The 12,211-nt window shown below is 33.9% G+C and overlaps 1 long non-coding RNA gene across 2 annotated transcripts in view; it reads left to right on the top strand.

Annotated features, from left to right (window-relative positions):
* The window catches only part of LOC102155481, a 134,395-nt gene that overhangs the window by 31,236 nt on the left and 90,948 nt on the right, over positions 1 to 12,211 (top strand). For both annotated transcript variants that reach the window (XR_005369742.1, XR_005369743.1), the window contains one exon: positions 9,437 to 9,537. This is a non-coding gene — a long non-coding RNA (uncharacterized LOC102155481). The remainder of the gene's footprint in view (positions 1 to 9,436; positions 9,538 to 12,211) is intronic.

Consider the following 12,211-nt stretch of genomic DNA (forward strand, 5'->3'; position numbering starts at 1 on the left):
TAGCTAAAAACTTCCTTAATATGGGGAAGGAAACAGAAATCCAGCTCCAGGAGGCACAGAGAGGCTCCCAACAAAATCAACCCAAGAAGATTTGCATCAAGACACATAGTAATTAAAGTGACAAAAAGTAGTGATAAAAAGAGAATTTTAAAAGTAGCAAGAGAAAAAAAGAAAACAGTTACATACAAGGGACACCCAATAAGGCTATCAGCTGATTTTTCTCCACAGAAACATTGCAAGCCAGAAGGGAGTGGCATGACCTATTCAAAGAGCTGGATGGGAAAAATCTGCAGCCAAGAGTATTCTATCCAGCATGACTATCATTCACAATAGAAGGCAAGATAAAAAGTTTTCCAGGCAAATAAAAGAATTTATAAGCACTAAACCAGCCCTACTAGAAATGATAAATGGGACTCTTTGAGTGGAAAGAAGAACCATCAGTAGGAGCAAGAAAGTAGACTGGCAAAAGCAGTGAAATTAAGTATATCTATGAAGATTGATGAAGAGACTTACAAAATAAAAGGGTGTAAGATATGACACCATGTTCCTAAAACATGGAGTTTAAACTTAAAAAACTATGAACTTAATATAGACTGCTATTGCAGAAGATGTTATATACAAACCTAATGGTAACCACAAATCAGAAAACGGTAATAGATACGCAAAAATAAAGAGAAAGCTAAAGAAAGCCAACTAATCCTAAGAAGACAGCAAGAAAGGAATAAAGAAGAACTACAAAAACAACCATAGATCAAGTAACAAAATAGCAATACATACCTGTCAGTTATTACTTTGAATGTAAATAGACTACACTCTTCAATCAAAAGACATAGGGTGACAGAATGGATGAAAAAGTAAGACTCATCTATATGTTGCCTACAAGAGATTCATTTCAGAGGAAGGGTTGGAGAAGACTTTATCATGCAAATTGATGCAAAAAGAAAACCATAGATGTAAGACTTAGATTGGCAAAATAGACTTTAAAACAAAGACTGTAACAAGAGACAAAGAAGGACACTATGTAATAATAAAAAGAAAATATAATTCTGAATATATGTGCACCCAACATGGAACACCCAAATACATAAAATAATAACGAACATAAAGGAAGTAATAGATAGTAATACAATAATTGTAGGGGACTTTGACATTCCATTTACATCAATGGATAGATCATTCAAACAAAATCAATAAGGAAATAGTGGCTTTGAATGATACATTGGACCAGATAGATCTTACAGATATATACAGAACATTCCATCCTAAAACAGCAGAGTACACATCTTTTCAAATGAACATGAAACATTCTCCAGAATACAACATATGTTAGTTCATAAATCAAATCTCAATAAATTCAAGAAGACCAAAGTTATAACATGCACCTTTTCTGACTAAAGTTCTATGAAATTAGAAATCAACCACAAGGAAAAAAATCTGGAAAAGCACAAATACATGGGAGTTAAAAAGCATGCTACTAAAAAACAATGAATGAGTCAACCGAGACATCAAAGAGGGAATTTAAAAATACATGAAGACAAACGAAAACGAAAATACAATAGTCCAAAATCTTTGGTATGAAGCAAAAGCAGTTCTAACAGGGAAGTTTACAGAAATACAGCCTACCTAAATAGGAAGAAATATCTCAAATAAACAATTTAATCTTATACCTAAAGGAGGTAGAAAAGGAAGAACAAAACCCTAAGCCAGTAGAAGGAAGAAAATAAAGATTAGAGCAGAAATAAACAAACTAGAAAATAAAAAAATCAATAGAACAGATAAATGAAAGCAGTAGCTGATTCTTTGGAAAGATCAACAAGATTGGTAAAACTTTAGACACTCTTCAAAAACAGCAGAAAAGAGGGGACTCAAAATCAGAAACGAAAGAGGAGAACTAACAACTGACACTACAGAAATATGAACAATCGTAAGAGAATATTATGAAAAACTACATGCCAACAAATTGGACAACTTAGGAGAAATGGATAAGTTACTAGATACATATAGCCCTCCAAAACTGAAGTAGGAAGAAATAGAAAATGTGAACAGACTGATTATCAACAATGAAATTTAAATTTAATCATTTATTAAAAAACTCCCAACAAACAAAGTCCAGCAGCAGCTGGCTTCACAGGTGAATTCTACCAAATATTTAAAGAGTTGACACCTATTCTCACGCTATTCCAAAAAATAGAAGAGGAAGGAAAGTTTCAAATTCATTCTATGAAGCCAACATTACCTGATACCAAAACCAGATAAATACACTACAAAAAAGAGACTACAGGATAACATATCTGGTAAATATAGATGCAAAAATCTTCAATAGAATATTAGCAATCAAATGCAACAATACATTTAAAAAGTACTCACCATGAACAAATGGGATTTATTCCTAGGTTGTAAGCTGGGTTCAATATTTGGAAATCAATCAGTATGATACATCATATCAATAACTTCAATAAAAATCACATGATCACTTCAATAGATGCAGAGAAAACATTTGATGAAGTACCATATCTATTTATGATAAAAGCCCTCAACAAAGTAGATTAGAGGGGACATACCTCAACATAATATAGGCTGTATATGAAAAACCCCCAGGTAATATCATACCCAATGGTGAAAAACAGAGCTTTTCCTCTAAGGTCAAGAACAAGACAAGGAGATCCACTCTTACCACTTCTATTCAACATAGGACTGGGACTCTCGCACAGCAGTCAGACAAGAAAATGGAATAAAAGACATCCAATTGGTAAAGAAGTAAAACTTCCATTATTTATAGGTGATAATACAATGTATAGAAAACCCTAAAGATTCTGGCAAAAAGCTGCTAGAAATGATAAATGAATTCAGTAGGATACAAAATCAATATACAGAAATTCATTGTGTTTCTTTTTTTAAAATAAAAGATTTTTTTTTTTGAGAAAAAGAGATAGAGCATGAGCTGGAGAAGGGGTAGAGGCAGAGGGAGAAGCAGAATCCCTATCAAACAGAAAGCCTAATGTGGAGCTCAATCCCAATACCCTGGGATCATGACCTGAGCTGAAGGCAGATGCTTAACAGACTAAGCCACCTAGGTTTCCCCATTGTACTTCTGTACACTAATAACAAAGCAGCAGAAAGAGAAATTAAGAAAATGGCCCCATTTACAATTACACCAAAAATAATAAAATACCTAAGTATAAACTTAACCAAGGAGGTAAAAAACCTGTACTCTAAGACATTGATGAAAGAAATTGAAGAACGCAAAAGACCCTGGGCAGCCAAAGCAATTCTGAAAAAGAAAAACAAAACTAGAGGCATCAAATTACAGATTTCAAGTTATATTACAATACTGTATGATCAACTAATCTTTGATAAGGAAGAAAAAATATCCAATAGAAAAAAGACAGTCTCTTCAACAAACGGTATTGGGAAAATTGGACAGCAACCCGCAGAAGAATGAAACTGGACCACTTTCTTATACCAGACACAGAAATAAATTCAAAATGGATGCCAGACCTAAATGTGAAACCATAAGAATCCTAGAGAAGAATACAGGCAGTAATTTCTATGACATTGGCTGTTGAAACATTTTTCTGGATATGTCTCTTGAGGCAATCAAAACAAAAGCAAAAATAAACTATTGGGGCTACATCAAAATAAAAAGTTTCTGCACAGCAAAGGAAACAACCAATGAAACTAAAAGACAACCTACTGAATGGGGGAAGATATCTGCAAATGACATATCCAGAAGAGGATTAGTATCCAAACTATGTAAAGAATCTATACAACTCAACCAGAAAAACAAACAATCCAATTTAAATATGGGCAGAAGTCACGAACAGACATTTTTTTTTCAAAGGAGGCATACAGATGGCCAATAGATACATGAAAGGATGCTCAATATCACTCACTGTCAGGGAAATTCACATCAACACCAATGAGATATCACCTCACACCTGTTAGCATGGTTAAAATAAAAAACATAAGAAACAAATGTTGGTGAAGATGTGGAGAAAAAAGAACCCTTGTGCACTGTTAGTGAGAATGTGAACTGGTGCAGCCACTGTGGAAACACAGTATGGAGGTTCCCCCCAAAAAATTAAAAATAAAATTACCATATGATCTCGTAATTTCACTACTGGGTATTTACTCAAAGAATACAAAAGAATAAATTCAATAAATTCAACACTAACTCTTAATCAGATTGAAGAAGTCCCAATAGTTTATTTATTTTTGCTCTTGTTTCTCTTGCCTTTAGCAATGTGTCTAATAAGAAGTTGCTATGGCCAAGGCCATATTATTTCTGGGCTCTCTTTTTCTGTTCCATTGATCTATTGTCTATTTTTCTTCCAGTACCATATAGCTTTGTGGTATATCTTGAAATCTGGAATTGTGATATGTACAGCTTTGTTCAAGATTGCTTTGGCTATTCAGGATCTTTTACAAGTTTTAGGATCATTTGTTCTAGGTGTGTGAAAAATGCCTGTGGTATTTTGATAAGGATTGTATTAAATGTATAGATTGCTTTGGGTAATATAGACATTTTAACAATGTTTGTTCTTCCAATACATGAGCATGAAATGCTTTTCCATTTCTTTGTGTCCTTTACAATTTCTTTCATAAGTGTTCCATAGTTTTCAGAGTACAAGTTGTTTACCTTTTCAGTTAGGTTTATTCCTAGGTATCCTATTGCTTTTGGTGCAATTACAAATGGGATTGATTCCTTGGTTTCTTTTTCTGCTGCTTTGTTATTGGTGTATAGGAATGCAACAGATTTCTACACATTGATTTTATATCCTGTAACTTTGCTGAATTCATGTATTAGTTCTAATAAGTTTTGGTGGATCTTGTGTTTTCTACGTAGAGTGTCATGTCATTGCAAATAGTGAAAATTTGACTTCTTCCTTGCCAAGTTGGATGCCCTTTCTTTCTTTCTTTCTTTCTTTCTTTCTTTCTTTCTTTCTTTCTTTCTTTCTTTCTTTCTTTTTTTTTGTCTAATTGCTGAAGCTAAGATTTCCAGTACTACGTTAAATAGTAATGGTGAGAGTGTACAATCTTGTCTTGTTCCTGATTGTAGAGGAAAGACTCTGTTTTCCCCAATGAGAATGAGATATTACCTATTGGGTCTTCCATATATAGCCTTTATGGTCTTGAGATATGTTCTATCCATCCTTACTTTGTTGAGAGTTTTTATCACAAAAGGATACTTTATTTTGTCAAATGCCTTTTCTGCATCTATTGACAAAATATATAAAGAACTTATCAAATTCAACATCCAAACAGCAACAACAACAACAACAAAAATAGTTAAGAATGGGCAGAAAGCATGAGTAGACACTTTTCCAAAGAAGACATTTAGATGGCTTATAGACACACGAGAAGATGCTCTCAGCAGCACTTGGCATCAGGGAAATACAAATCAAAACCATGATGAGATACCACCTCACACCTGTCAGAATGGCTAAAATGAACAACAGAAGAAAAAACAGATATTGGTGAGGGGACTTGTATTGATGATGGGAATGCAAATTGGTGCAGCCACTCTGAGAGCAGTTTGGAAGTGTCTTAAAAAGTTAAAAGTAGTGTAGCAATTACACTACTATTTACCCACCCAAAGGATAAAAAAACAGATTCAAAAGGGTATATGCACCCCAGTGTTTATAACAGCATTATCAACAATAGCCAAACTATGAAGAGAGCGCCCAATGTCCATTGGCTGTTGATGGGTGAAGAAAATGTGATACACAAACACACTCACACCACTCTGGAATTTAACTCAACCATCAAAAAGAATGAAATCTTGACATTTGCCAACAATATGCATGGAGTGTATTATGCTAAGTGAAATAAGTCAGAGAAATACAAATACTGTATGATCTCACTCATGTGGAAAATAAGAAAGAAAACAGATGGACGTATGGGAAGAGGAATAAGAAAAAAAGCAGAGAGGGAAATAAGCCATATGAGACTCTTAACATCAAGCCATCTGAGCCCCTCAAACTGAAGGTTAATGGAGTGAAGTGTGTGTGTGGAATGGGCTAAAGAGATGATGAGTATTAAAGAGGGCACATGTGATGAGCACTGAGTGTTACGTGGAAGTGAAGAATCACTGAATTCTACTCCAGAAACCAATATTGCACTGTATGTTAACTAAGTAAAATCTAAATTTAAAGAAAAGGGAACACGCTAATTTAAAAACACTTATGCACTCCTATGTTTATTGAAGCATTATTTTAAAACTAAATTATGGAAGCAGCTCAAAGGTCCATGAATAGATGAATGGCTAAAGAAGCTATGATACACATTCATATAACACACACACACACACACACACACACACACACACACACAGAGGAATATTACACAGCCATAAAAAAGAATAAAATCTTGGCATTTATAACAACATGTATGGATCTAGAGAGTATCGTGCTAAGCAAAATAAGTCAGAGAGAGAAAAATACCATATGATTTCACTTCTATGTGCATTTTAAGAAACAAAACAAACAAAAAAAAGAGACAGACAAAGTATAGAAATAGACTTTTAACTCTAGGGAACAAACTGATGGTTACTAGAAGGAAGGTGGGTGTGAGAGTGGGTAAAATAGGTGAACAGGATTAAGAATGCAGTTATCTTGATGAGTATTGAGTGAGGTATAGAATTGTTCAATTGTTATAGTATACACCTGAAATTAATATACCACTGTATGTTAACTATACTGGAATTAAATTTTTAAAAAGAAATATGCTATGAATATAATTTTAATTCCTTTTCTTTCTACTTATTTTACAATGAAATTATTCTGTTCTATAATAATTATTATATAATAATTCTATTATTCTACAAAGAAATATTTACCACAATCTCATAATATTACTTATATGTCTTTCACGGTAGGAGTCATGATTGAATAAATTTGAAAATTTGAGAACATAATTACACTTTACTCAATTTTATGTCTTACAGTATTGGTCCTATTCAAAGATTACTTTCCATACTCTTTACCTGCTAACAGCTAGTCACAGTTATACAAAAATCAGGAAGAGCATGATTTTTGATTACCAGTTCATTTTAGAGAGCTTATTACTTGAGAAAAATAATCTAGTCAATTCTCAAACTTGTTCCATTTTTTAATTGCCTGGAAAGCTATTTCACTTAAAATCATTTCTCCAAGTAATTTCAAGCCAAATACTTCAAAGTGCTATTTCAGTTTGTACCTGAAATTTAGTAATTGGTACTAAAGAAGATGATATATAATTTACATAATAAATATTTGAAGACATCCTTTTAGAATACAATGACCCATTTTCCTGTGAGAAGCCATGTGTTCACAGGCATCATATTCCAGAAAGTAAAAACCAAGAGCTAAGATAAGTGTAACTTCTTTTGGTGAGGAAAGATGTGCCTGAGCTTATATTGTATCTAAGAATACAAAGTAGTTTGCATATTTTTTGCTGAAGAAAAATGTCACTCATTGGTACCAAGATAGGCAAAGAGTGCTTTAATTCATTAGCTCAGTTAAAATGTTTGTTTCAATGGTAGTTTTTGGACTAATATCAATATTTTTTTTTCAAAATAGCTTCTATCTGGATAAAGCATGATCCTGATCACAAGCATTAAATTCTATTTTTCTCAGTTCCCTATTAAAGTGGTCAAAGATAAGTCAAAAAGTAGGATCAGGGGAATTAGCTTCATCCCTAGAAACTGGAAAAGTTGCCATCTGTGCAGGTTAATTGAGAATTTGCTTTCCTATTCATTCACCCTCACATATACACTCTATAACACAGGGAGCTCCATTTTCTATGCTCCCCTGCACACTTGCTTCCATGCTGGAAATGCAAAGTATTGGCTGATGGAAGATAGATAGAAACCACCACTGGTCTGCTCAGTATGGCATCTTTGTAGTGCCTGCAGATCATCCCTGACTCCTGATCCTGCTGGGACCTCCCTTCCCTACTTATGTCCTAGCTCTTAACAGGTAGTCTTCACTGTGGTTCCAGCTCCCATGGAATATCCTGGGGCTCAGTAACACTACATCTTCTTTTTCTCTTGTGCTCTTTTCTAGTGTTCCAAAGTTTTGTCTCTTTGTATTCTGGTGTAGATATTTATTTCCTTATATTAATCCATCTCTTTAAAATCCATCCTCTGTCAAATCCATTTATTGAGTATTAATTTTAGTTATTTTTAAATAAATTTTCCATTTGATTATATTTCAGATATTTCAGTCAGTTATCAGCTGAATTTCTCCACCTTGTTCACTAGTTTATCAGATGTATTATTTCAATATATCATTTATGTTATATTTGGTATCTAAATCCAGTATCTGAATCAAATGAGTTTTGTTTTTTTTTACACTATTATTTTGTTTGTTTGTTTGTTTTGGTCATTTGGTCTTGTCATCTAGTATGCCAAAATTGTTTGCTGGAATGAAAAATACTGATTATGAATCCCTGTAAAGATAATTTGAGATTTGATGATGTCATAATTCTCCACATAAGATTTCCTTTTTTGTTGGCAGAAAGTTAATAAAGGAATTGATACTCTTAAGTCAATGGGGTACTGACCTAATTCAAACAAAAACTTCAATATTTGTGAAGGCTGTTTTATTTCTGATTTGCCCTTATTCTCTCTAAGGTGCAAATTCCCAGTGATGCCAGTGGAATTCAGAGCTGTGTACCATTGTCCCTCTTCCTTGTGATTTCCCATCTCTAATTTTTGTTCTTGTGCCCTCATAATATTTCTGAATGCTTTCTTCAGCTTTTCAGCCTGTTAGCTACTGTTTTCTGCTCAACTTCTCCATTTCTCAGCTATGTTTTATAGATTAGAAAATCCTACAAGGAGTAGAATATTGAATTTTTTGATCTACATGTTCATTCTCTCTGGAACATTTAATTCTCTGGTCCTTGCTGGTATCTTTTCTTTTCTTTTCTAATGCCTTCAAACAGATCTCCAAATGTTTTACATAGATTTAGCAGTTATTCTTGGTGAGAGGGGTGGCTTAATATAACCCAGTCCACAAAAATGGCCAAAGACTTGAATAATAAATATATAGTAAAAAGTAGAAAAAAATTATTTTTTAATTAATTTATTTATTTTAGAGAGAGAGAAGGAGAGCTGAGTGGTGGGAGAAGGGACAGAGGGAGAGGGAGAGGAGAGAGTCTCAAGCAGACTCCCCACTGAGCACAGAGACAAAATCAAAAGTTGTTGCTTAACCAACTGAGCCACCTCGGTGCCCCAAAAGAATTATATTTTTAAAAATCTAAAGTGAATCACAAAATAAGAGATGCAAATATAAAATAATTAAAATAAAAATAAGAATTATAAGATTATAATCCAGCAAATTTTCTGGAGTTTCTAAAAACCTAAGAGAGCCAGTCCCATTTCCCAGTTTGGGCAGGAATACCTATTTTATCCCCAAGAGACCTATCTTGGCTTTTTCTTTTTACTCTCCCATAGGATCTCTCAGCGGTTAAAGCTCAGATGGAACCCCCTTATGAAATATCCACAAGATGCTGCTGAGGTGCTCAAGAACTTGTCTGCAGTCCTTGCCTAAGCAGGTAGGCCTCTTTTGTCACCAGAAGGCACTTTGAAGGAAAATAAATGATTCCAGGTTTGGGTCATGTAGGATTCAAATAAATCTGGAGCATCTTATTGTGTTAGAAGGATAAAAGTCTTAAAAGAATGATGGAGAGATGATCAAAGGCAAAGAAGCCAGCTTTAAATATCTCTCTTTGGACAAATTGGGGATTATTTAAGGATAAATTGAAATATTGATGCAAATGATTAGAGAATAAAAATCCATTTGTCGGGATCCCTGGGTGGCGCAGCAGTTTAGCACCTGCCTTTGGCCCAGGGCGCGATCCTGGAGACCCGGGATCGAATCCCACGTCGGGCTCCCGGTGCATGGAGACTGCTTCTCCCTCTGCCTATGTCTCTGCCTCTCTCTCTCTCTCTCTCTCTCTCTCTCTCTCTCTCTCTGTGTGTGACTATCATAAATAAATAAAAATTTTTAAAAAATCCATTTGTCTATGCTGGTATAAGAATTCAAATAGGTAAATAAAGAGTTGGTGAAAGGAAGCTCTTCCTTTAACAGAGTGGCAACTAATAAATATAAAAGAAATAAGGCAATTAGAAAAATCACTAAAACTAGTGGCTGAAAGCTTGGTGAGAAACAGGATATTTATATAATATGTCCCCCCAAATAACTTATTAATATTATAGGAGGAAAGTAATCTTACAGTGAAGAAACCTAGTGGACACTTTTTAAGTATGTAAAATAACAACTCAATATTAGAGCAAACCAACCTCATATTTCTCCTGTTGCTGAGGATGCATATTTTCTGTGGTATTCTTGCTAAACATACAGATGAATCTAACAAGGAAATGTCAGATACATTAAATAGAGGAAGATTGTATAAGGTAAATTGGCCTCCACTCTTCAAAAAACATTAAGATCAAGAAAAACAAAGAAAGACTGAAAAGCTCTACAAGACTACATGAGACTAAAGAGACATGACATCTAGCTGCCATTCATGATTCTGGACCAGATTCTGTAATAGGGGGAAAAAGTATTAGGACAGTTGACAATGTTACATTTTCTGATTTTTTATAGCTGTAGTTACACAGAACAATGTCCTCGTTCTTAAGAAATATATACTGAAGTGTGTGTATTTGTGTTTGTGTGTAGTTATATATATGATGAGAAAGAGAGAGTGAACATGTCTATGGGTCAAAATATACCAGTTGATTATCTAGGTAAAGGTATATGGGAATTCATTGTGTTATTTTAGCAACTTTTCTATAAATATGAAATTATATCAAAATAAAAAGTTTACAAGCAAACAAACTAGATGACAAATCCCCAAAACTATAAGGTATAGCTGGAATCCAGCTACTGAGAGGGGCGAGAAGACAGTGATATTTATAACTATCTAAGAGGACTCAGAGGGCAAGACAATAACGACAACATCCTGATAGAAAAATAGGCAACTAACAGTTCATAAGGAAAAGATACAAATGAACCTTGAACATATTAAAGTGATTTCATTGACACTCATAAGAATAACTGATAACACCCTGAGGTATTTGATATATTTTACAATACTTGCCCAAAATATATGAAAATAAGTTTATCTCATATGTTGTTGGTAGAAATGTGATAGGCAATATCCAGAACAATTATATATGAGTTTACCTATTGACCTGCCAATCCCATTTCCAGGAATCTATCAGAATGACACACTGTATAATATTGAAAGACAAAGCCAACTACTGCCAAAGGTACATCAACAAAAAAAAAATGGTTTAATAAATTAGAAAACACATAATGGAGTCTTAGACTCCTCTATGAGAGAGAGAGAGAGAGAGAGAGAGAGAGATCTTTACACACTGTATCCTACATAGTGGTATCCAGGACAGCTTTTTTAGGTGAAAAAAAAAAGCAAATTGGAGAAAAGCATGTACAATATACTACAATCCATCCAAGAGAAGAGGGGAGGAAATAACAGTAAAGTAATATATTTATTTATAGCTAAAAGGGGGAAGGAGAACAAAACTTGTTGCCTAAGTGGGGTGGAGGGAAGAAGAGACAAGAGAATTCTTTGAATATCCTTTTTTTTTTTTTTTTGGTATATTTGACAAAATGTTCAATCCTTTTGTGTGCTGATATTCGGAGTTGGGGAAAAGTACAGAAATCAGTAAAGGAATTTTTGAGATAGATGGAAAACCGGGAAATTAGGGTTTTCTTAAAAGAAGAAATGTTTCAGAAAATAGAAATAGTCTAAGTCAGAAAAATTGGAACTGATCACCAGATTTATCAATATAGAGGTCACTGATAAGAAAGAGTAGTTTCAGGTCACTTATAAGAAAGACTAGTTTCATGGGGTGAAATTCATGTAGTTGAATTTGAGAGAGTAGGAGAGAATAGGAGAGGACTTGCAGATAGACTAGAGAACTTTTGGGGGAGTTTTCGATAAAAAGGAGCAGTGAAATAGGGAAATAGCTAAAGGATGTTTGTGTCAAGAGAGCTTTTCTTTCTTTTTTTTTTTGAGAGCTTTTCTTTTAAGATGGGAAAAGATTGTATATACGTTAATGAAACTTTATTACTAGTAAGGGGAAAATTAATAATAAAAAAGTGAAGAAATTGCTGTAAAGTAGATGATTTCAAGAAGAGCCTAAATCAGTACGTATTGATAGAAAAAAATACAGGAGGGTAATAGAGAAATAAGTGCT

The sequence above is a fragment of the Canis lupus genome, chromosome 14 (genome assembly GCF_011100685.1).
Source record: "Canis lupus familiaris isolate Mischka breed German Shepherd chromosome 14, alternate assembly UU_Cfam_GSD_1.0, whole genome shotgun sequence".
NCBI classification, from domain to species: Eukaryota; Metazoa; Chordata; class Mammalia; order Carnivora; family Canidae; genus Canis; species Canis lupus.